Consider the following 24,982-nt stretch of genomic DNA (forward strand, 5'->3'; position numbering starts at 1 on the left):
GAGGAAGCAATACAATGACATCACTCAAAATATTAGCAGCCTTGTAACAGCTATGAGTTGCCTTTGAAATCTACTTTGTTTCCAGTTCTGACATCCCTTTAAATATCTAGAAGACAGAATTAGTTCATATAAAAGACATTAAATGTCATAGTAAAAAAAAAAAAAATGTCAATAGAAAAGTTTTACCATAAATCGGGGACACAATCTTCCATAGATACATACATCATTAGTGAGAAGAATGGACCCACATGGAGTAGATATGGAGGGAATGTGTGCAGTTAGGTTACTAATGTCAAGGGGCAACTCCTGACTATTATAAAGTCTTTTTCAGGTGTTTTCGTCCTGAATCAATGGATGATACGCTTTTTCCAGAATCTGGCTTTGGCTTAAGCCTTCAGCTATTATGTTCTTTTGGTCCAGAGTTCATGAACTAGGGTTTTAATGGATGTAGAACCACATGATATCTTGAACTTAGTGCAGCCATCCTAGAATTTGAAGTGTTTCTATTCCAAGTACGGAGGAGTGTGTTCCAGGCAAGGAGAACCAATTTTCATCTCTTTAACTTTATCTATAGCATAATAATTCATATTATATTATATTATAGCATAATCCAACTCATATTGGAGTTCTTAACCTAGGATGTATGTTTTTTTAAAAAAATGTTAACTATAGATCAATATAATTGGTTTCCTCCATAATCTTATGTATCTTATTTTGTATACTTAAAAACATTATTCTGAGAAGGGGTCTATAATACAAAAAAAAAAAAAAAATTGAGAACTCCTAATTAGAGTGTCCAATATCAATCTGAAAAAAAAAAAACAACTGATGCCCAAATCCAAAGTAAAGTCATGAATCTTTAATCAATTTCAACAGAAGACATCCAGGGGCAGAACCTTTAAGCTAACTGAAGGAGTTTTAACCAATGCCTTAACTATATGCCAATCAAAAAAGTATGCCATTTTCTACAAAATGAGTCTTTAAGTAGCTTAGGAGCCACCATTTTAGATTACCCATCCTTTAAATGAAAAACATTCTTTAAGTTTCAGTTTTTCACTTCATCTCTTTGTATAGTCCAAGCCAGTTAAGTAAACTGACATTTATTAATACTCCACTTGGAATCCTCTTCAGGATCATCTGCACTTACTAGCTTCCCTGAAGGCCCAGCTAAAATCCCATCTCCTACACAATAAGTTTCCGTAATTCTAATTCTTCTTAATTCTAATGCCTTCTCTACTGATTATCTCTAATTTATCTTGTGTATATCTTGTTGGCATATGATTGTTTACATGTTATTTCCCCTATTGGACTGTAACCTCCTTGAGAGCAGGAATTGTTTTTTAGCTTTCTTTGTATCTTCAGTGCTTAATCCAGATTTTGGCACATAACAAGAGCTGGATATATGTTTATTGACTGACAATGACACTTCAAGACTATCTCTATCAACAGCAAGCTTTCCTCATTTGAAGGACACCCTATGTTTTGATATTACCCTGCTAAAACTTTTGTTGTCCTTCTTTCAAACTGCAGGTTACCCTTATTCAAAAGAACCAAAGGTGGCAGGAGCCATAGAAGTCATCTAGTAGAGCCCCATCACTTTACAAATGTCAGGAAAGAGTCTCAGGGAGGATAAATGATTTGTCCAAGATCACAGAAGTGGCAGAGGTAAGATCTAAGTTCAATAAATGGCTCATAATTCTTTTTCCACCCAATGGTCTGACTTTGCTCATGATGACTTCCTTATTTACAAGTAAAGTTGTTTTTCTTTCCTCCTCCTTTTCCTTCTCTTACTCTTCCTCTTCCGTTTCCTTCTTTTGTTTTCTACTCTTCCTCCTTCTTCCTCCTTGATTTTTATTTATTTGTTTGCTTTTAAAAAAAAGAAATCTGTAGGTGGCACAGTGGATAGAGCACCAGCCCTAAAGTCAGGAGAACTTGAGTTCAAATCTGGCCTCAGACACCTAAACACTTCCTAGCTGTGTGACCTTAGACAAGTCACTTAACTCCAATTGCCTCAGCAAAAAAAAAAAAAAAAAAAAGCAAAAGCAAAAACAAAAAAAGAAAGAAAACTGAAAAGGTTTACTTTTTTTCCTGTGCAGTTTTCATTTATAATTTCTTGAAATATAGCTGTGAAAAAAAACAGGCTTTTGAAAAGCCCAATGCAATTCAAATAAAGCTACTTGACTAAGCTATTAAACCCAAACCATTCTGGCTTTCATTGAATAGTCAATGATAGATATCCCCTAGCCCAAGCCTCTGTTGCTTACTGTTTAGGTTTTGATGTCTTAGAATATGTATAAGTTATTTTCCATTCTGGCCAGAAATTCAAGGGTCTTCCCCTCTCTGCTACACTTATGATGGTGAATTAGGCCATCTTTTGTCTCAATTCTTGCCTAGTCTTTAGTTATTAAATGAGAATTGTCTCAGACAAATTGAAACCCAGGAAAGAACTTAATTAGAAAAGTCAGTCACCCACAGTATCCTGGGCCATGACTAGTCATCTTGAATTTTGTATGTCACTGGATTCTGATGACTCAGGAAGAAAGAGTGAGGCTGATGACTTAAATCCAATTCACATGCAAGTCAAGACCTTACCCTCATGATATCACTGATCCTCTTCAAGAATGAAGAATGAACAATAACAACCACAAATATCCCTGGCCTCCCAGGTCATCGATTTCCTAAGCTCTTTATGATTTATAAATCTACATTATCTCAGACACTCAAAGGGTCACACACAAAGGTATTCTACCTCCATGACTTTGAACTTTGAAATTCTACTTTCTAATTACTATCTGCCCTTCTAATCTCATCCACTACCTTACTCCTCTTAAATTTTCTCTGTCCTAAGTTTAATATCTAGTTCTTTCTTACCCCTTACCATCCTCTCAGGTCTGATCTGACACCACTTTTCTTCCTTCACAATGTTAATCTTAAATTTAACTAATTCAACAATTGCACTAACCCTTTCCAGAAAGCTGATGCAATGAAGGTATGTCTCTTAACTCCACAACCTCAAAACAAAACATTAAAAAAAAAAAAAAAAAAAAAATTAAAAGTAACAAAAATTACAAGGAGAGGAAAAGTAAAATAAGATATTTACTCACAATGTAAATCTTACTAAAAAACAAAATGGAAAGAAGGCTGAATTGCTAATCCATTATTCCTTTTTACACCTAGAACAACATAAATTTTGTCAAGTATGTTTGAGTTTTACACGGTTGCTGGTATTTTGCCTTCTCAGAATTTCCACTTAGAAATGATCTAGAAGAAAATTATTTTCCTTTAAAGAAGGGAAATCATTGACATCTCCCAGCCTTAGTTTTCTCATCTGAAAAACAAGGATAATAGTAGAACTTACCTCATAGGGCTGTTGTGAGGCACAAGTGTAACAACACATGTAACGAATTTAGATAGTCTTAAAACACCTTAGTTATTATTATCATCATTAACTAACAACAACAATAATAATAATTACTTGTAACTCCTAGAGTTAGGGAGAGAGAATAAGAAGCAATGAATGGGATAGGGATCAAATAGTATAGTGCCTAACCCAAGTTTATTTGAAATGAAAGAGAAGAGCTGCCTGCAAGAAAATTAAGGGAAAGATTGAATATAAACTTAAACCCTGTCCACATAAACCAACAGCAAGATTGTACATAGAAAGAAGAATGGATAAACAATCTAGAAAAGAATAAAATATAAACAATAAATATCAGAGAGGAAAGGATATCAACCCAAAATTCACCCATAAGATGGAAGCAAATCAATAACCTTTATAGGACTTCAGAAAGAAACAATGGATCAATAGCTCTGAAGAATGATTTTGAAGAAAAACAAAAGAATTAAATTAAGGAATGATGGAAATTTAAAAATAATTATTTTATTAGAAAGTTTAATACATTTACATTTACGATTATAACTTGTTTTCTTCCATTTATTTCTTCTGTATCAGTGTTTTCCTTGTTTTTCTTCTTTCTTAAGGAATGTACTTTGCAAAAAAAAAAAAAAAAAAAAAAAAAAAGCACTTTGACCCTATGATTTATTTTGCTTGCACTAATTTGATTCCAGTCTTTTCCCATTGACTTTCCCTCTTTCCTTCTGTTACCCTGCTCTGGTGGAGCTTCCCTAAGTTTATTTATATAAAGCTCTCATAAGAAATCAAAAAGGCAATAACAGAATAAAGAATTTAGAATTCATGACAAAGAATGTCTCTAAAATAACAAAACTCTAAAAGAAAAAGAGAATAGGAGATGTAAGACTCAAAAATTCAGAGGAAGAAGAAAATTTCACAGAATAAAATCAAAAGACAATAGGAAGAATTTGAGTTCTATACAAACGAAGATTACTGACTTTGAAGACAAAATTTATCAAGAAAACCTTAAGATCCTATGATCACTGTGTGTTTCATCCTACAAACACTAAAAAAAAAAAAAGTTGACAAAAATCCAGAATGCAGTATTTCCGAAAACAATATAAGAAAATTGCCCAGAAATATCATAAACAGAAAGTACAAAATGATAGAATCAGTAAGATGTTGTACAAAAGAAACCAACAATTCAACTTGTCAAGGTATGAGGCAATTAAATTTTAGAACGTCAACATCAAACAATAAATATTGCAAAAATCCATTCATTTACCAAGGAAAATCATTAAAAATTGTCCTAGACTATTCATTTGTGAGAAATCAAGGGAATTGGAATATGATATTTTGAAAGAATAATAACTGACATTTATTTTGCAATTTGAGGTTTATGAAATAATCTTTTTTTTCAATCTCACAACCACAAGATAGCATAAGAATTATTACCTCCATTTTACAGATGAGGAAAAAGATTTTAAAAGTTAGGCAACCTGTCCAAAATAACAAAGCTAGTAAGTGTTGGAAGCAGAATTTGAATCCAGTTCTTCCGGATTTCCATTACCGGGACTCTATCCATTATACCAGATTGCCCCTTTGTGAGGCAGACAGAATATTGTTTGCATCCCCAAAATACCATGTCCTTAAAAAGCTGAGCCTGGATATCAATTTTTTTTAAGTCTCTGCAAATAAGCTGGGAAAACGTTTTTACATTCAAAAATTCTGATAAAGGCCTCATTTCTAAAATATATACAGAACTGACTCAAATTTATAAGAGTTCAAGTCATTCTCCAATTGATAAGTAGCCAAAAGATATGAACAGGCAATTTTCAGATGAAGAAACTAAAACTATTTCTAGTCATATGAAAAGGTGCTCTAAATTACTATTGATCAGAGAAATGAAAATCAAGACAACTCTGAGATACCACTACACACCTCTCAGATTGGCTAAAATGACAGGAAAAGATAATGACAAATGTTGGAGGGGATGTGAGAAAACTGGGACATTAATACATTGTTGGTGGAACTGTGAACAGAACCAACCATTCTGGAGAGCAATTTGGAACTATGTTCAAAGAGTTATCAAACTGTGCATACCTTTTGACCCAGCAGTGTTTCTACTGAGCTTATATCTCAAAAGATATCTTAAAGGAGGGAAAGGGACCCACATGTGCAAAAATGTTTGTGGCAGCCCTTTTTGTAATGGCTAGAAACTGGAAACTGAGTGGATGCCTATCAATTGGCAAATGACTGAATAAATTATGGTATATGAATGTTATGGAATATTATTATGATGTAAGAAATGACTAGGCAGGATGATTTCAGAGAGACCTGGAGAGACTTACATGAACTGATGCTAAGTGAAATGAGCAGAACCAGGAGATAGTTGTGCACAGCAACAAGATTATATGATGATCAATTCTGATGGACATGGCTCTCTTCAACAATGAGGTGATAGTAATGAAGAGAGACATCTACACCCAGAGAGAGGACTGTGGGAACTGAGGGTTGTTCACAACATAGCATTTTCACTCTTCTTGTTGTTTGCTTACATTTTACTTTCTCTTTTTTTTCTGGTTTGATTTGATTTTTCTTGTGCAGCAAGATAACTGTATAAATATGTATGTATGTATTGAATTTATCATATATTTCTACCCTGTTTAACATAATATTGGATTACTTGCCATCTGGGGGAGAGGGTGGAGAAAAGGGGAAAACTGGAACACAAGGTTTTGCAAGGGCTAATGTTGAAGAATTGTCCATGCATATGTTTTGAAAAATAAAAAGCTTTAATAAAGAGAAAAACAAAACAAAACAAAAAAAGTTGCTACAAAAATCCTGCAAAATTTCAAAAGAAATCAGAAGTGATAAAGATATTTGACACAAAGTATTTTAAATAAGAGAATCACACCAAGAAATAATTAAATTAAGTCATTGGGAGACTAGATTTTTGGCATGGTTTTTTTTTTTAACTTTCTTATTAAAGTTGTGGGAATATATAGTTATCTAGAAAAAGCCCTTAGATTTAGGAAGAAAAATATCTTTTTATTGTCAATCAGTGGGCAATTGTCTCAAGACATTGAGGCCCTTCCAAAAGCTCCATTTTATGTAAGGGACATTGAAAGAGGAAAGAATTTGCAGCTAATGCAAAACAAATGAATAGAAAAATGGATTCCAGAATAGTCTAGAAGAGGAAAGGATTTTGGAAAAGGATGAAATAAATGAATACTTCTTACAAAAGACTTCCATTATTGAAATTAAAAGAGTGAAATGATAGAGGATGGGGGATAGAGAAGAACAAGATTGTAAATACTACTCTTATCTTGGCAGAAAAGGAGGATAAAAAAAAGTATTACAAATAAATTTAAGGAACATGGATTAAGGAAAGGTAACAAGAGGGAAGGGAGAAGGTCTATGGGAGAGGAGACCAAGTGCTTTCATAAATGATAAGGAAGAAAAAAAAATGGAAGAAAACAAACAATAATGATAACCTTAAATGGAAATGGAAATAGAAATGGATTAAGAAAGGCAACAGTTGTATTACTTGTATACAGCAAATAGTTGGGACTTGTGGGTATTATTTTACTGGATCTTATTCTCTTTATTTTATTAACTTTTTTTCTTCTTGTTATATTTGATTCCTTCACAGTTAAAGTTATAGTTATTAAGTTTTTGCTTTCTTCTATTTATTTATATTATATACATTCCTTGTTATGAAAATGAGAGCTGATTTACCTTGAAGAAAGGAATTGCTTTTTTAGTTTGTTTTTATAGTTACTATGGCACTTAAGACATTTATTTGTATATAGCAGATACTTAGCAATACTTATTGAATTAGAATTTTTTTTAAATTACTATGCTTCAGACAGTTAAAAAAAAGTAGATAATCATCATTTCAGATAATGCAATAACTAAATTTGACAAGGTCATGAGAAAAAAAAAAAAACAGGGAATTACATTATATTTTAAGGAATCACAAAGAAACAATACTCTACTAAATAGCTATGTACTAAATGGTATGGCATCTATGTCCTTAGAGGAAAAGTTAAACAAGTTGCCAAAAAGGAAAGTCACAATATAATTGTAGGAATCTTTAATATTCCTCTCTCAGAGATGGTCAATCCTAATGAAGATAAGAAAGAAGGAAAACAGAACAGATTACTGGAAACTTATACTTGAAAGACTTGTAGTTACTTCTGAATGGAAATATCAAAGACTATGCATATTTTAGCATTATATTATAATTTACCAAAATTATTTATAAGTCATAAATACAGCATCAAAGTATTCAAGACTCTGCTACTCTGCTACACACAGACATGCATAATAAAGACAGGAATTTGCCTAGTATCCTTACCCTAGCTTTTGTTATGGCTCAAAGTAATTTGCAGCTAAGTCAAAGGAAGTCTAAACAGTGTGACAGATTGTCTTAATCCCAAACCACATTATTATCTTTGACAGAAAGCTTTGTTACCAGTCTAGCTCAGGGATCAAAAAGGAAAGACTTAATCTTAGTATAGCTAAGATTATAGCTGTGTGTAGTGGCTGTTAGCATGAGGTTTTAGCCATAGTTAGCAGATTGAAATTAACCTTATAAAGATGAGTACAGAAGCAGACTAAGAGCCCAGAAATGCTTAGTGGATAAATGTACCCAGAAGATGCGCTGTGTTCATCAAAGAACAAGCCTAGTGACAGCAATATGATGACATTTTCAGAAGATGTCATGGATCCTGCCATAAATCAGAGGTGCAAAATATTCTTCTTTTAGAGATTTTCCACATTTGGGGCCCTCATGCATGGTGACTTTCATGTTCATTCTTACTATTGATATATTTTTGTGGAAAAAGCATACTATGTTTAATGGAAGGAACTTTTTATTACAAATTGTCTTACTACGCTACTTCATTATATGCCTTTCTTTGAACTAAATATCTTTCTCATTAATCCAAAAAAGAAAAAAAAGAAAAAGAAAGGAAATATATCATTTGGTGCTCACGAGCTATATATATGGATAATGGACTCACATAATGCTTTAAGCCTGGAGTAACTATTCTGGGAATTAAAAGTGTGAAAGGGAATACTACAGATTTCATACCAAAAATGTCAATTCTGTTTCCACAAAATCTCTCAAATCCATTCCTACTCTCCACTGACATTAGCATAATCCTAGTGTAGACCTTTATTACTACTCACCTGGATGATTAGACCTCCTAATTGGTCTCCCAGATTCCAGTCTCTTTTTTCTCCATATCTATCCACCACAGAGTTGTCAAAATAATCTTCCTAAGGCACAAGTTCAATCATGTCATTCCCCTGCTCAAAAGCCTTCAATGTCTCCCGATTGTCTCTAGGATAAAATACAAACTCCTTATTAGCCTGGCATTTAAGAGTGTGGCATTCCATAACCTTGCCTCAATCAATTTTTTCCAAACTTATTTCACATCACTCCCATTCACCCATTCTACATTCTCATCATTTGGACTGCTAACTATTCCCAACTTGATAAATCATCTCACTCTACCTCTGTGCATTGGCACAAGCCAGCCCCAATACCTATAATACAATTATAAAATGAAATTTCTAACTCATAGGACTGTAGCAAAGAAAGTACTTTGCAAATTATAGTAAATCATCACTGTCCATTTTTCAAATTCAAAGTAACCTTAGAAATAACCTAATTCAGAGTTCTTAACTTATGGTCCATTTTAAGGGGTCCAGAAACTTGGATTGGAAAAAAAAAAAAGTTATAACTTTATTTCAATATAATTGATTTCTTTTGTAATCATATGTATTTTATTATAAACATTTAAAAGCTTTGTTATTCTGAGAAGTACACAGGCTTTATCAGCTTGCCAGAGATGTCCATGACATAAAAAATGTTAAGAATACCTAACTTAATCCAATAAGGGAATTGAAATCCAAAGAGATGGAATACTTTGACCAAGGTCACAAAGGGAATAACTGGCAGTCAATATTCAAATCCATGATTCCTAAGTCCAAATCTAGTGTTCTATTATACCAATTTCTTCTATGCAGAGTATTATCCAAGTAAATATTCAAAACAAATTTCATCACCAGAAGTTAGCTCAATAAGTGATTAATTTGTCTGGTCACAGAAAATCATGAAACGATCACTGGTGCTATAGAAGGATTGTAATATGTAGAAGTAGAAAGAATGCCCAGTCCAATGAAATCCCAAATCTTTTGAAGTACTTAAGAAAAACAGACAAGCAGCAGGTGGACACACAAAATAATGAATTCCAGAGAATCCTTGCATCCTTCAGGGTTCTTGGTTATACCCTCTCAGTGATGAGGAACTCTATTTCTGAGTTTCTTCATCTTAAAAAAAATGAAAAGCTTGAACTAGATTATCTCAAAGGTCCTGTACAGTTCTAAATGCTATGATCATATTGAAATTTTTATATGTTTCTATGTATTCATGATTTTTACAATTCCCCCCTTACTCTATATAATTTCTATATCTGTCTTTCCATAGTTCCTTTATAGAAGAACATTATATATACCAAAATAATATCAACTGACATTTTAAAATGATATTAACTAGTATAGTATAGTATATATATAAATATATATATATATATACATATGTGTTTGCATATATAAATACATTGTATATATTTAAGTTTTTCAAAGTGCTTGACAAAAGTGATCTCCTTTTATTCTCACAATCATCTGTGAGGAGGCACCAGTATTATTTTTATTTGAGAGATGAGAAAACTGACACAAAGATTAAGCAACTTGTTGAAAGTCTATAAAGTGCATTTATACATATTATAGCATTTGAACTTACCTAAAGTAAGTATTGCTAAATATTATTACTATCCCCAGTTTATGAATAAGGAAACTATAGCTCAGAGACATATCTTATATATAAAGCTTCCTAAGGTCAAGGACTTTCATTTTTGTCTTTGTATTTTTATCCTCTAGCATAGTTTCTAGCACACAAATGATGCTTAATTAATGTGTGATATACTAAATACTCATAATACTAAATACCAGAATACCCAGGGTACTTAATGAATGCAGATGATAAAAAAAAAAAAAAAAATAGCAGCACCACCAAAGCTCCAGTATCTTCCACTGTTCCTAAATAACAACTCTATAGTTTTTCTACAATTACCATAATAATCAGCACAATAACAAAAACTGTCTACATGATTTCTCTAAACTAGGGAGAAAGTCACAGAAAAAGGAAAGGAGCTTTTAGAATTTTTGTTACAATACCACACATTTGGGCGCAGCTAGATGGCATAGTGGATAGAGTGTTGAGACTGGAGTCAGGAAGACTTCTTTGTGTATTCAAATGTAGCCTCAAACACTAGCTTTGCGACCATGGGCAAATCAAACCAAAGGGGTCTGTCTCAGTTTCTTCACCTGTAAAATGACATGCAAAAGGAAATGGCAAATCACTCTAGCACCTTTGCCAAGAAAACCCCAAATGGGGTCACAAGAGCTGGACATGACTATAAAGACTGAACAACAAATTAGCATGCAATTTCAACATCTATAAGCTCACTGAAAGTATCTTTTTAAAAATATTTTTGGTCACTCACAAATATTAACCATAAGTTTTCAATGTGAGATTTTTGTTCAACCAGCAACATATAACTAGAAAAACCAGACCATATCAATATTCTCATTTCTACATTTTTAGAATTTCTCATATATAGTCCTTTCCTTCCATTCACATAACCATCACTTTAGTTCAACCCCATATCACCCTTTACCTGGAATACAATAATGGCCCTTAATTGTACTCCTGCCAAACTTTTTCTTACCTCCAATCCATCCTTCTCACAGCTTCCTAAATTATCTCCTAAAGCATAGGTCTGACCACATTATTTCATAGTACCACTCTAGTTGTGTCCTGTTATTTCTATAATAAAATATAAACTCCACCCTTTGGCTTTTAAAGTTCTTTAAGATTTCCTATTTTTCTAGTTTTTTTACACACATTATACCCCTCTGCACAATCTATAGAACAGCCATAATGCTGTTCTCAAAACACATCTCTATTCCATTTTTATGTTCTTGCATTGACTATTTCCCAAATCTGGAATGCTCTCCCTAGCTTCATTAAAGACTCAACTCCAATACCACCTTCTACAAAAGGCTTATTCTGGTTTCTCCATCTGGAAGTGCCTTCCCTACTAAAATTTACTTGTATCTACTCTGTATTGATCTTGTGTATACATGCTTTCTCTCCCATAAGCTTCTTGAGAGGACTTTTTGCTTTTCCTATGTGTCTTCACCATGTGAGATACCCTGTGCTTGGCATATGTTAAGTGCTAATGGATGTTTGTTAATTGATTGGTGGCATCTCTAAATGGATGAAACATGCTTTGCAATTATCGAAATGATCAGGTTGTAGATAAAAAGTTCACATTTCCCTTTATGAATATATTTTGATTTAAAAAATTATTCCTTCAATGTAAGTCATTCCTTTTATTATAATAGTCTTGCCTTGTGCGTAAAGCAAGTTATTTCCCTCTCTGAGACTCAGTTTCTTCATCTGTAAAATAAACTTATTAAACTATCTGACCTCAAAGGTCCCTTTCCAGCTCTAATATTCCTGATTCTAACTATTTTAGATTACCACCTCTTCCATAAATCTTTCCCTAACATTCCAACCAAAAGGTGATTTTTCTCTTTGAACTCATTTAGCAATTAATCTCATGGAGGACAGCAACTATGCTTGTACTCCAGTACAAGCTCTAGCAGGTTCAATCACATTGGAAAGGTTTTGATCACAGCCCAGTCAAAGGCTGTGCCTTCTATTCAAAGAATATCTAGGCTCAGCATGAAGAATCTGAAAGGTGGTCAGTAGGTGAAAAATTTTTTGACCCTATTAATCCACAAAACAAAGAAAAATAAAACACTTCTCAGTCCTGTGAGGCCTTCTTTTGCTTCCACAATAATGAAAGGTGGAATGTTGGAAAAGAGTCAGATTATTTTAAACTAATTATAAATATTCACTGTGGTATTTAAATGAGAGACTTCTGTCTAATAACTATTAGCAGATATATTACTGAGGAATTAAACTTTATCAATACTGACTGTGTTAGTGCAAATTAATAATGGTTGATTTCTTTATAGCATCTTGTAAGATTGACAAAGTGCTCTACATACAATGTCTACATATAATCCTTTTTGTATGTTTTGTATGTTTGTATGTTTTAAGGATATTCCTGCAATGTAGGCATTATACTCATTATTACCCCATTTTACAAATGAGGAAATAAAAGAGTTCTGAAAGATTACATGACTTGACCACCTAAATGAAAGGGGTGGAAAGCAAAACTAAACAAACTGTCTCCAAGGCCAACACTCTTTCTAATATATTCCAGTACCAAGAGATACAAAGAAGGTAGAGCAAAACGGAAAGGTGGTTTACAAGTTCTTGGAGAGACAAATAAGGGAGTGACCCGAGTCACAAAAATAATTTCAAGGAACACTTGGCTATTTTATCTCGCTAAACTTAAGATAGACATTTATAATTTTTTAAAAATACAACTTATTAAGTGCTTATTATATGTCAGGCACTGTATTGAGTTATGAGGATACTAAGAAAGGCAAAACCAAAACTTATGTGCTAAAATTTGTAGGAAGTAGAGAAATTCTATAAATAACTGATAAGATATTCCAAATTGAACATATGTGTTCAGGGAAGAATGATTTAAAAAAAACAAAACAGAAAATAAGTTTCCAGAATAAGGAGTCTTTATACAAAGAACCTTATGCTTATATTCCTAAATACTTTTTTCAAGAACAGTAAGATGGTAAGCACCATCACACAAAAAAAAAAAAAAAAAAAAAGAAAAAAGAAAAAAAAAAAAGAAACTGACCATATCTCAACAAGAAACAATAGGCTTCCTGTATAGAATTCATGTCTGAATCAGCCATCTATGCAGTCAATCCATTAGGTTGTCATAGATAATATCAAAATCAGCAACAACCCACAAGAAAGACTATAAGAAGATGATATGATGTGCAATTACAACAACTCTAACATGATCTATTAAAAATATGAAGATTACCTGGAGGAAAAAACACTGGCACATCCACTAGTTGCTTATACTGTCCCTAAGTACATAAACTTCAAGACCTTCCCTAGCACCACTAATAATAATATAAAAGCCTCCATTGGGAATCCAAAGATTTTCATAATCTGACTTTTCCAGTTTTCTTACATTTCATATTCCCCTAGTTTTCTTACATCTTATTCCTTTCTGTCCCACTATCCCATATCCCCAACATATCCTCCATGGTCCAAGGAAATTGTCCTCCTTGCTCTTCTTCAAACAAGGCATTCCATGTCTGAACTCTGCATTTTTATTGGCTGTTCTCCATGCCTAAAATCCTGTTTCCTCATTTCTGCCTCCTGGCTTTCTTCAAGACCCAGCTAAAATGCCACTTTTTACAAGAAGCCTTTCCTGATTTACCTTCTTAATACTAATGCCTTCATTTTGTTGAATATCTTCAATTTATCTTGTTTATATCATTTCTGGGCAGCTGGGTGGCCCAGTGAATAGAGTTCTGGGCCTGGAGTCAGGAAAATTCCTCTGAGTTCAAAATCCAGCCTCAGATATTTACTAGCTATATGCCTCTGGACAAGTCACTTAACCCCATTTGCCTAAATTTCCACATCTGTCAAATGAGCTAGAAAAAAAAAAAAATGTCAAACCACTCTAGGATCGTTGCCAAGAAAAATTCAAATGGAGTCACAAAGAGTTAGACACTACTGAAATAAATGAATAACATCGTTTGTAAAGAATTATTTGTAGATTGTGTCCCCCATTAGATTGTGAGCTCCTTGAAAATAGGACCAATTTTTTTGTTTTGTTTTTGCCTTTTTTTGGATCCTCAGCACTCAGTACAGTGCCTGACACATAATAAGTACTTAATAAATGTTTATTGACTAATTGACTGAATTATTGGCCTATTCCATCTACTCATCAACTTGTTAGAGAAAAGATCAAAATTGGCAGCAACTTAGAAAGAAAAAAAAGACTATGAAAAGATGCTATGGTATACAGTAACAGGATCAACTGACCTACTTTTTTTTATATGGGGACTGGTTAAAGGAAAAACCAATGACACTGACTAGCATAATTTCCTACAAAAGCTAAATCAATGCAAAGCAATTATTCTATCAAGGAAAACAAATGAGCTCCCAAACCACCCCAATTAGTAAACATTTCCTCTCCTTACCAAGAGGAGAGAGGTAAAAGGCAACAGTGGTTTAAAATGTTAACTTATTTATTAAAATCTATGGAGGAAGATGGTAGATGATTAAGAGCAATTTTGCCTCATAAATTAACAAAAAACAGTAGAGTGAGAAAAAATATTTGCAAAATGCTTGACATGAAACCCAAATAAGCCAAACATCCCCACAACATCTCAAGAAGAAATTAGGAGGACAATAAACATCAAATTGGAAGAGAGCTACACATTTTGATTAAAAAAAAATATATTTTCTTACTTAAACCAATGAAAATACCACATGCAGACTATAATACACCATTTCCCAATAATCTAAATAGGAAGTAGAAATGGCACTAAAGAATATGATGCCTGGAAAACAACTAGACTAGACCAAGTATCATATATAGGAAAGCATTCTAGAAGTGACTGACAAGGCTGATTCTGAAGAAACTGGAAAGACTTCAAATGACTAATATGATCATATATATTCCATGACTGCGCATGTATAACCTTTTATCAAACTGCTTGCCTTCTCAATGATGGGGCAGGGAAGAGAGAAAGTGGGAGAGAATTTGGAACTCAAAATTTTATTTTAAAAAAGACTAAAATTTATTTTTGAATGCAATTGGAAAAAATAACATATTAACATTTGTAAAATCTAAAATATTTCACATAATTGAAAAAACACAAATAGCATTACTATCTAAAAAGACAGCTATAAGGATATCAATAACAACTAATATGCATGCCTTTATTTCTATAAAAATATTTATGAGAATGATCTACACATATATCCAGGGTAACATAGAAGAAAATATGAAAAGGGAACAGACAGGCTTTCACAAACTATATTCTACATCAAACCACATCTTCACTCAATTGATTGAAACATGTAGGGCACACAACTGCGATTATTTCCTGTTGACAATAAATGGCATTTGATTTGGTAAAATGAAATGTAGCCATGTCTCCAAGGCATATGGTAAAATCAAACAAGTTTTCTTTAGATGCAAAAACAGAAACAAATTTGTCCAGTGATACTCTTTCAATATCAGTCAAACAAGGCATAAAATAAAGATGTGTGTTAGCCAAAGACATTCATCATTGCCAAGGAATATGTCTAGTAAAGAATCCAAATAGAATTGCATTTCTATGACAAGTGAGGTCCTCCAGATACTCCTGGATCAGATGACTTGCAATCACTCACACCTCAAATACTTTTTTATCTATGTGATATTGAGCAAGTTAGCATCTTTAGACATCAGTTTCCTCATTTATAAAGTGAAAGTACTGGACTAGATGGCATGAGATTTCTTCTAGCTTGAAATCTGTGACCTTAAGAATTGTGTAGCTCTTCCAAAATCCCCAAGATGTTCCTTAAAATAAAAACAATCTTTTTTAATACCAATATTCTAGCAAAGGTGTCTATTAATCTGAGAACAAAATAGTCCCTGAAAAATCAAAACTGCAGATTCCCTGAAAGCTAACAGAGAGACATTATATGCTGCAGCATATTACTAATGATAATGTGTTCACAAGGAATGCCACAAAAGATATCATCCAATATATAACCTGAATATTACAGGTTAGAGGACATTACAAAAAAGGCCAAAGCAATCACAAAAAACAAAGTGGATAATTCAGATTAGCCAAAATTAAAATTGTTTCCAAAGCCTGTGGATTTTACCTTCGCAATGTCTCTCATATATGCCTCCTTCTCTTCTTTCATACTGCCACCACACTGGTACAACCGCTCATTTCCTCATACCTGAACTACTGCAAGAACCTGCTGACTCCCAATCATCTCCATTCAGCTACTACAGTGATTCTCCTAAAGCACAGATCTCATGATGTCACTCTTCTACTCTGTAAACTCTAGTAGTTCCCTATTATTTTGAGGATCAAATATAAAATCTTCTGCTTGGAATTCAACGTCTTTCATCATTTTTTCCTAGTCCCACTACTTTTCTAGTTTTCTTACATCTTATACTCACCTTATATCTACCACATATTCTTTGACCCAGTGATACTTCCCAGAAAAAAAATATTTCCTCTCCCAACCTCTGACTTTTTCACTGGTTGTCCTCCATGCCTGGCTTTCTCCTCTTAACTCTACTTCCTGGATTCTCTGGCTATCTTCAATTCCCAGCTAAACTCTCACCTTCTACAGGACTCCTTTCCTTGATTCCACTCAATGTTAATGCTTTCTCTCTGTTAATTATTTTCTATTTATCCTGCACCTAGCTACTTTAGATAGAGTTATTTGCAAATTGTCTCCCCCATCAGACTAAGCAGCTCAAGAATAGGAACTGTCTTTTGCCTTTCTTTGTATCCTCCTTGCTAAGCACAATGCCTGGCACAGATAAGGTACTTAATGAATGTTTATTAACTTTCTGACTAAAAAGCTTTTTCATGAATAAAATCAATTTAATGAATAAAATCAATCAACTAGAATAAGAAAAGAAGCCATTGTGGGAAAAAATTGCATTAATTATCTCTGAAAAAGTATACATATATATTTATCCAAGATAGGAAGAACAGAAAGATAAAAGGATAGATGGACATATAGATTTCCAAGATAGTAGGAACTAAAATACATAAGATTCATAAAATTTATTCCCCAATGAATTGCAAACATTAACAACCATATGAAATATTGTTCCAAATCATTAGTAAAAAGAAAAATGAAAATCAGAACAACTCTGAGACTTCATCTCATACCCAACAAATTAGTAAAAATGATAAAATATGGGAAATGATAATATTGGAAGAGTTATGGAAAGATAGGAAAACACATATACACCATTAGAGTCAGTATGAATTGGTCTAAACATTCTGGAAAGCAATTGGACATCTTTAAGAAAGTGATTAAAATGTGCATATTCTTTGAGCCATTTACTGTTATGCATTTACCCTAAAAAGGTCTCATAAGGCCAAAAGATTTATAATAGCACTCATTGTAGTAGAAAAGATTTAGAAACAAAGTATAATATGTCCATTAATTGTTGAATGACTCAAGAAATTAGGGTATTTAAATGAATGAAATACTACTGAACAATGATGATAGATAACAAGTGATGAAAATAAAGACTACAGGGAACTGGAAGACATATGAAATGATGTAAAGTGAAGTAAGCAAAACCAGGAAAAAATATATATGTTAACAACTACAACAATATATACTGAAAAACAAAACAATCAAAACTGAAGGTTGTATAACTATAATGAGCAAGTTTGGGATTTAAGAGCTAGAAGCATGTACCACTCTCTCTTCTTTATAGAAGTAGGAGACTATGGGTATAGAACACTGCATATAACTTCAGATTTTGCTACTATGTTGGTTAGGTTTGCTGAACCACTTTGGTTTCTTTTTCTTTTTTTTTTTTCTTCTTCATTTTAAGAGATGGCTCTCGGGATTGGGAATAGAACTGGGAAACTGGGGACAAAGATGTAAAAGAAAATTTTTTTTAATTTATATGCATAATAAGATTAGAAGGGAAGCAACAAACTGGGAAAACATCTTCATATTAAAGGTTCTGATAAAGGCCTCATTTCCAAAATATATAGAGAATTGACTCTAATTTATAAGAAATTAAGCCATTCTCCAATTGATAAATAGTCAAAGGATATGAACAGACAATTTTCAGATGATGAAATTGAAACTATTTCCACTCATATGAAAGTGTTCCAAATCACTATTGATCAGAGAAATGCAAATTAAGACAACTCTGAGATACCACTACACACCTGTCAGATTGGCTAAGATGACAGGATAAAATAATGATGAATGTCGGAGGGGATGTGGGAAAACTGGGACACTGATGCATTGTTGGTGGAGTTGTGAACGAATCCAACCATTCTGGAGAGCAATCTGGAATTATGCCCAAAAAGTTATCAAACTGCACACACCCTTTGATCCAGCAGTGTTACTTCTGGGCTTATATCCCAAAGAAATACTAAAGGGAAAGAGATCTGTATGTGCCAAAATGTTTGTGGCAGCCCTGTTTGTAGTGGTTAGAAACTGGAAAATGAATGGATGCCTATCAATTGGAGAATGGCTGGGTAAATCGAGGTATATGAATGTTATGGAATATTATTGTTCTGTAAGAAATGACCAGCAGGATGAATACAGAGAGGCCTGGAGAGACTTACATGAACTTATGTTAAGTGAAATGAGCAGATCATTATATACTTCAACTATACTGTATGAGGATATATTCTGATGGAAGTGGATTTCTTTGACAAAGAAATCTAACTCAGTTTCAATTGATCAATGATGGACAGAAGCAGCTACACCCAAAGAAAGAACACTGGGAAATAAATGTAAACTGTTTGCATTTTTGTTTTTCTTCCTGGGTTATTTCTACCTTCTGTATCTAAGATATACTGTGACATATTTAACATGTAAAGGACTGCTTGCCATCTGGGGGAGAGGGTGGAGAGAGGGAGGGGAAAAATCAGAACAGAAGTGAGTGCAAGGGATAATGTTGTAAAAAATTACCCTGGCATGGGTTCTGTCACTAAAAAGTTATTTTAAAAATAAAAATAAAATGTATATGCATGTATATATATTACATATATCTATGTTATATAGAATTTAGATCAATGCTGTCAAACTCAAATACAAATAGGTTGTTAAATTGTATATAAGGATTCCTATGGAATATATATGGATTCCATTGAACATTATCTATATTCTATTGTATTTTAATCTAGTTCCCCAGCTAATTATGTGTGACAACTTAGATCCAGATTTTAAAAAAGTGATAATTGTGATTAAAAAAAAAAAAAAAAGACTAGTAATATCACAAGAGTGTGGGCTAACATAATCTGAGTGCTACCTGGTATAACTACAATGCAACAATTAAAAGGAAGCCCTCTACTATGTTAGAACATAGTACAGAGAATTTATAGGAGGACATAGATAAGGGTCATATAGGATAAAAAAATAACTCTCATCAGTGAAATCAGAGATTCATTAAAGAAAGTCTGATGATAGCACAAGCTGAAAGGAGAAAAGATACTACTTACATTGTATTTTTGGTACAGAATTGTGATTTCACTGGCTTTAAGAACTCCTAAAGAGGAAACTGCCTTTACCAAGGCAGATCAACAAGTGTGCTGTAATTTAAGATTTTTACAAAGTTGCCTAACACAACTTTGAGAGGTTAAGTGATTTGTCCATGTTCACATAATCAATGACAACACTTGAGCTCAGGATAGTTCTTTAAGAAAGATAATTGATAGATACATACATACACATATACATATATATAAACATGAATGATAGATGTATTACATATATGTATATACAAACATTTAAATTTCACAGATTTGTCTTCTTTTCTTAATAACAGAGGTCTATAAAGCTTACAGCATTAATACCACAAAACACTTTGAAGAAGCTAGAATAATTATCCATTTTACAGATGAAGAAAGTGAAGCAACTTGCACAACATTACAAACCTGTTAAGGTTTTGTAAACAGTTTAAGGTCTAGAAAAAAACTGCCTTAGACCTTCTATATTTATATATCCACCACAATGCCCTACATTGAATAGATATTTATGTATTTGTTGATTTGATTTAAAAATCAGAAATACTATAGTTATCTGAGGCAAAAAAAAACCCCCAATAATCTCAAAAATTAAGGAACCATAGATATATATTAGGTTTGCCTTTACAAAGCATTTTCCTTAACAACAACCTTGTGAAGTAGATGAGGAAATCCAAAAAAAGGAATTAAAGGCAAAAATCATAAAAATACAAAGAACAGGATTATCAGAGTAATAATGGTAGTATTACTTGAAGAAAAACTGATATTGATCAGTGAAACAAATCAACAATAAGTCAAGACTTCAAGAATATGTTAAAGGGGACAAAGTTTTTCAAGCACAACTCTGTCACTGAAATTCACCAAATAATACTGTGAGATCTTCACTAAGGCTGGGTAAAATTTATTCAGTTCTCTTGGAATGGAGTGACCCACAGAGATCCAGGTCATAAGCCTTTTTTTTTTTATTTTCAAAATGACAAAAGTCCTGGATATAATATACAGGAAGCCAAATTGTCTCAGACAACCACAATATAAGTGTGAAATAAAGACCCACAAACTTCACTTTGACAGTTGAAATAAATGAATATTTAGTAAATAGACCTCTACTATGATCAGTATTCTAAAAATCAAACTTTTCTTTGGGAGGAAGACATGGTAGAGAAATGAGTACAAGGAAAACAATTTGTGAAATTATTATTTCAGGAAATGCTATCTAATATAAATTTTAGAATGAATATTCAAAGGTTACCTGAGAATTGTTACCTAAGAATTCTGAGAAGTTTCTCCCTAAGAAAGTTCATCTATTCCCCTGGGCTCAGTTATGTTCTCCTTTTAGATGACTTCCAAGTTTATGTATTTATTCATAATGACCTTTCTGAACACTATTCCCACATCTCTAAGGCATTGCTGGACTTCTCTGCCTAGAATCCCCCTGACATACTCAAATCTGAATTCATCACCTGACCCTCTAAAACCACTATTTTACAAAAGTTTCCTGTTTCTGCTGAGGGCACTTAAGTCTATAACTCCCCCTGGAAGACTCTTTTTTTTTATTATTATTCTTACTTTTAATTGGGGTAAAGTAAATTGAAATGGCATAATAGACAGCTGGAATTGGAGAATCAAAAGGAGTGAATGTGAACCATTGATGAATAAATCCAGGCAGAGTATCAGTGAGTCTGCTGATGAAGACAGGTGATTAGTATATTCAAGGTCAAGGACATAGCCATTAACTGTCTTCAGAGCAGATGGTGTTGGTTTGGTGATATCAACCATTACCAAAAAAAAGTGCATTGAATTGGCTTAGTATGTCAACATGAACAGAAAACAGAAAGTATAGATATAAACAATCTAGCAGAATTTTCTCAATCTCATTAACCCCAAAACTAGAATCAGAAGCTCTATGATGGATTAAAAATGGAAGTCTACAAAATATTAGAATGAAATGTTATAATTAATATATCATATCCTGGATTTGTATTCTCTTCCTGAAGAAAGTATTCATAATCAATAAGCATAATGTTTTTGAGTAGCCTTTAACCTTAGACTTTTGACATTTGGCCTCCATTTATTTTCTTCCTCAAAACTCAGCCATATTTTCCAATATATTTTTCACCATCATTCCATATGTCCACTTTTGTATTGATCATATTATGACATAGAATTTTGAGTTTTTTGTAAAATTTCTCTACCTTTCACCAACTACAAATATAATGGCTTATAAATAAGCTTCACTTATTTTCATGGGGATCCTTTTCTTTATCCTCATTATGGGAATTACAAGATGATAATATCCCACAGAATACTTTCAAGTTTATGAGTGCAAAATGAAGTCGACTCCACAACCTCTGAATCCATGAGTTCTAATTTCCTTGTATCTTCTGACTTCATTTCAGAACAGCAATAATCACATGGTTTAATTCTTGTAATAATACTTCTTTCATCATTGGTTTAAAATTTAACATTTATAAAACCTAAAGTTATGTTAGTACTTATTGAAAATTTTTAAAATGTTATTTTTAACATCTTCTGATCCTTTTTCACTGCTCCATTACCATCACTATGGAAAGAGATGACACAAGAGATGAAATTGTTGATGGATTATTTTACAAAAATATCTCAGTTCAAGGAAGGTATCAAAAGAGTGGAAGCAATTATAGATTGTATTGTTTTCCCAGACCTATGATTTTAGTGATATAGAAGACTTTTTCTATCAATATTGACCACTTAGTTTTAGAGTGATGCATGAGGGTACTAAGAGGTTAAGCAACCTACCCAGAGTATGAAACAGGACTTTCCAGGTCTTCCTGTCTCTAAGGGTACCTTTTTATCTAGTGTATTATTTAATAGTATCTCCCTCCAAAAAGATAATTGAGGATACATAACAAAAAATATGCCTACTTTTTTATTCTCACATTAACGTCATGAAAATCATGTGCATACATATGAAAAGATGTCTTTGGTGAAAATATGAAGACACAGTCAGACTTCCATAAATTATTTTCTATAATCAAACCACATCTTTAGTCACAAACTAAAAGATGAAAAGAATGCAAGACTTTTTATGGTTATTGTTTGTGGATTATAAGTAGAGCAAAACATAGCTTTAAAGTACTCTCCTTCAACAAAGAACTTTTCATATAAAGGCTAAAATCAGGCAAGATTCTTTAATAATTGCAAGCATGGAAATAATGGAGACAAATAATTCTCTGATTATTTCTAAGTGAAGTACAAAATAAGATGTAAGTTGCCAAAGATATTTACTACTGTCATGGAGGAAGTGCAGCACAGAGTCCAAATGAAAAAAGGATAGATGATGGTCTTCCATATGCTCCTACTACAGCTTATATAATAATTGCATGAGACTCTACAGGATTACAATTCCTTCTCAACAGCATCCATAATTATACAAAATCAACCCAACCATCTATATAGGAAAAACTAAGTGGATAAAAATGTTCAGACTGTAATATGAAATCAAAGGGTCAATCCATCAGTACATACATACATCTGAGATAGGTACTACAGATGGACAATGTACTGAATACAAAACAAAGTCTACAAACATGGAACAGATCACAGTTGGGAAAGAGCATGATGCTTTTAAGGATCCTAAATTGGTCCCTGACATAAGACATACTTTGTAAAAAACAAGTGTTTTCTTGGTGACATGTCATAAACAGAGTCAAAGCTGCAAGTAACACAAAGAGTGGTCACAAGTAAAACATGACATATTTTTAATGATGTACAAATTCTGATATAAGGGATACCAGTAAGAAAACATGTATGTAGAAAAGTGGGTAGATTGGTTGTAAGATCAGAGAAAAGGAAAACATATAGACAGCTTAAATGTTTCATTAGCATCCACAAAAGGTAAAAAGATCTAGATGAAGGCTTACTACATGTTGGGTGAATCTGGTGTGTTAGATTTATAAAAGAATGAGAAGGCTTAGATGAAAAGAATACCAACAATTGATAATATCATATATACACTAATATAGGAGTTTTTAACCTCCAGAAGGTTCACATATTTCAAGGGGTTCCCATACCATTTTAGATAAGGAAAAAAATGCCATCTTTATTTTCACTAACCTCTAACTGAAACTTAAATTGCTTTCAATCATGAATGTATGCAATAAAACAGTTTTCTCAAAAGGGGTCCAGAGGCTTTACTAGACTATCAAAGGGATTTATGATAGAAAAAGGTTAAGAACCCCTCCACCAAGATAAAGGTAAGATCCTATTCTAGGGTTACAAAGAAGAAAAAAACAAACAAAACATAGCTAGTGCCCTTAAAGTGCTTATCCTCCAATGGGGGAGACTGAGATAAATCATCATTAAAACAGAATGAGATAATAGCAATGCAAGGATAGCGACAAAGTGCAACCTGGAGGAAAAGATCATTACTCTACAGCAAGGAAACTGAGACAAAAAGAGTTTAAATAATATGCTAAGGATGACACAGCTAGCTAGTTAATGAGGCTAAATTTTAACTTAAGCCTTCTTCTCCAAGCTCATCTCTCTTTCCAATCCGCTCCCTAGTTGCTACTTTACAAGCAGAGATGTAGAAGCATTCTAGAAGATATAAAGCCTTGACTGGCTTTAACAAATGCAGAGGTAGGTAAGACAAATTCAGGGAGCAAAGAACAATCCAATTTGGTCTAAACATAGATTACATGAAAAGAGTGAAATAAAATTGAAAAAAATACATTGCAACCAATCACAAAATAGTTTCAAATGACAAGCTGAGGCATTTGTATTTTATCCTAATGGCAATAAAGAGCCATTTAAGGTTTTTGACCATAGGGTTGATATCTGTGCCTTAGGAAGATGATTTTGGCAGCTATCAGAAGCATGGATAAAAGAGGAATGATATTGGAGGCTGGGAGACCAGTTAAAAAACTACTACTATAGTTCTAGTAAGAGGTCCTGAACTAGGGTAGTGTAGGAGTAGATAGAAAGGGGGAAATGTAAAAGATATTATTTTAAAAAGCATTGACAAGATTTAGCACTGACTAGATGTGGAAGACAAGGAAGAGGAAAAAAATCAATGACTCCACATTTTGGAATATGAATAACTAGGATGATTATGATCAACAGCGTAAGGCAAGTTGGGAAAAGAAGTAGGTTTTGGAGGAAAAATGAACAATTCAGTTTTGGACATGTTGATTTTGAGGTGGTGACTGAACATGTAGGTGGAGATATTTAATAAGCACTTGAGAATGTAGCCCTAGAAAGTTCAGAAGTGAGATTAGAAGTAAACAAAGATTTGGGAGTCAAGAGCAAGATAACACTTCCAAAGGAGAAAAAACAGAAGAATACAGAGAACTTTATTCAAGCTCT

At 33.0% G+C, this 24,982-nt stretch overlaps 1 protein-coding gene across 4 annotated transcripts in view; it reads right to left on the reverse strand.

The window, feature by feature from the left end:
* The window catches only part of TRAF3 (TNF receptor associated factor 3), a 166,146-nt gene that overhangs the window by 129,179 nt on the left and 11,985 nt on the right, over positions 1 to 24,982 (reverse strand). For 2 of the 4 annotated variants that reach the window (XM_051978326.1, XM_051978324.1), the window contains one exon: positions 8,552 to 8,705. The exons of the other annotated variants lie outside the window; for them this stretch is intronic. The gene's annotated coding sequence lies outside the window, so the exon portion shown is untranslated. The remainder of the gene's footprint in view (positions 1 to 8,551; positions 8,706 to 24,982) is intronic. 4 annotated transcript variants of the gene reach the window in all.

The sequence above is a fragment of the Antechinus flavipes genome, chromosome 2 (genome assembly GCF_016432865.1).
Source record: "Antechinus flavipes isolate AdamAnt ecotype Samford, QLD, Australia chromosome 2, AdamAnt_v2, whole genome shotgun sequence".
NCBI classification, from domain to species: domain Eukaryota; kingdom Metazoa; phylum Chordata; class Mammalia; order Dasyuromorphia; family Dasyuridae; genus Antechinus; species Antechinus flavipes.